At 37.4% G+C, this 2,446-nt stretch overlaps 1 pseudogene; it reads right to left on the reverse strand.

Moving 5' to 3' along the window:
* Positions 1-1,875: 1,875 nt before the first annotated feature.
* Positions 1,876-1,970, reverse strand: LOC120367660 (small nucleolar RNA SNORA40; annotated as a pseudogene).
* Positions 1,971-2,446: the final 476 nt, after the last annotated feature.

The raw sequence follows: 2,446 nt of genomic DNA on the forward strand, positions 1-2,446 counted from the left end.
AACATAGTCCAATAACCACTTTTGGAGAAACACTATCCCAAACAAAACTGTGGAGAAGCAAATGATTCTGCCTTCTGGTGACAATTCCTTAGCTTCTAAGAACTCAAATGGTAACAATTTCAGGAGTGGCAGCAATCCAAGTGAATGCAAGATTTGGGATCAGTGCCTCTCTAATTACAATCCATAAATGTTGCCTCTTCATAAATTATACCCAGAAGTCACAATTTATATGGCACTATTTTATTTCCTGAATGTTTTCTTCCTTTTATTCTCTCTGCCTTGATCCTGTCACCACTGGGAAGGATAGATGAGCTTCAAGAGAAAAGGAAGGAAGAGCCTCAGGTCTGTAGAGCCTTTGTCATGTGGTGGACACTATACTGAACACTTTTCATTTATGATCTCCCTTTTCATAATGAAGACTCTAAAACCTTGGAATTACTGTGCTGGTATTAGGGACTTACTGATGAACTTAAAATGCTGCCCCTTTAAGGAGTCTGACTGGGTGACATAAGTACACCTAAGCTATGCATCTCATTGGGAAGACAGACCAAGGGGCACAAACTCAATCTGAGTGGTATCACTGGGCTGGAAAGCAGTTAGGGAAGGGCTGTGCTCAATGCTGTAGACCAATTGGCTCAGCTCTGCAAGGGACTATTCTAAATGGACGCACAGTAAGCCTGTTCAAACTCATTAAGTTCCTTTAACTCTAACCTGGGGAAAAGGATGTGCTTTTTATTAAGAACCTTATAAAGGTAATATTTTTGGCAGCAGAAACTCCATTTCTAGGGATCAGTTCTAAGGAAATGATTTGAAATACGGAAAACACTGTATACACAAAAAGCTCTACTATGACACTATTTATAAACAAAAACAAGGACACAACCGAAGTGCTGTTTAGGTGGGTAAGTCATTTAATGATGCATTGTTAAATGACACATATGGTCATGAAAATGGTCATGCAGAGGGCTTGCACTAACTTTGAAAATGCAGAAAAGATAATGTTAAATGAAAACTATTAAAATGTAGATTTGAATTAAAATAGCCATCTTAAATGAAAATGAAAAATAAAATGTGAAAAACGAGTGATAGAAAAAAGGTGGGAAGAAATATACTAAGGTGTTCATACCATTTTGTCTTTGGGAAAAAGAATTAGAGGCAATTTTCTCCCCAACTTTTCTAATTTTTTGAAATGTTCTTTTATGGTCATGCTTATATTTTATAATGGAAAATCAAAATAAAAATTTTAAATACAAGGAATTTGCTTTTAGAGAAATAGTTTAGAAAAAAATTTTAATCTGTAAAAAAATTGTGAAGTACAACAGACAGACAGAAAAATGATGAAATACACAACTCAAGGATTTATCACAAGACAAGCACCACCAAGTTCAAGAGCTAATACTGCCAGTGCCCAGAAACCCCTCTTGTAACCTCCTCAATCACCATCGCCTTTGTCGTCTTCAAGAGTAATAACTGTCAAGCTTCCATGGTCTCTATTTCCTTCCTTTTCTTCAGAATGTTGCCTCCTAAGTCTGAAACCTTAAACTTGAGGATTTATCTACCTTTCGAGTTTTATGGAAATGGAATCATAGAACATTTCTTTGTATCTGCTTTCTTTTTTTAACACTATAAATGTGAGGTGCTTTTGTGTTGTTGCATGTGGCAAAATTCTTTAATCGCTGTATAGTGTTGCATTGTATGAATGCAACATTAAGTATCCAGCCATTTTCCCATAGATGTTTGCAGTTTGGACCAGCTGCCGTGAGCATTCTTGTCCACGTTTCTTAGTGCATGTGTGCAGTCGTTTCTTTGAGGCTAAACTTGGGAGTTGAAGTTTGGGGTCATAGGACATGCATATCTTTTTCTTTTTCTTTTCATAATATTCCTTCTTATATGTATCAAAGCTCATACCGCACAATGAGCTCTGGGTTGCAAAAGAGAATTTATTTTTTGCACCTGCCTAAGAATATGCGTATCTTTAGCTTCAGCAGATTTAATGCTGAACTGTTCCCCACAGTAGTTCTAAGAGTTTAGACTCCCATTAGTAAGAAGCATGTGTGTTAACCCTTTAGAGAGTGGAAGCATATGGCCCATGAAAGGAGACTCTGGAGATTTGTTTTTAGACTTTTTCTTCTCAGGGACAGACTGGAGAAAACCTCTTTATCAGATTAGGGATCCCCAAGGCTCACAGTAGATACTGACATTGCGATATACTTGCCAGCTCTGAATCTAAGCTGACCTTGAAGTGAATCTCCCAATTCAATTAAAGAAAACCCCACCCTACCAGCCACAGAGCTGAAGTGCACTTAGAAGTAACATTTGGGTGAAGAGTTAGGTACTAAGGAGTAAAGTTGTGGATGTGAATGGATCACACAAATAAAATATCTTTCAATAATTCTGTCTTGGAGCTTCAGGAAGCCATGGATATGGTAATGGGGCTAAACCAAGA

The sequence above is a fragment of the Saimiri boliviensis genome, chromosome 8 (assembly GCF_048565385.1).
Source record: "Saimiri boliviensis isolate mSaiBol1 chromosome 8, mSaiBol1.pri, whole genome shotgun sequence".
Lineage (NCBI taxonomy): Eukaryota > Metazoa > Chordata > Mammalia > Primates > Cebidae > Saimiri > Saimiri boliviensis.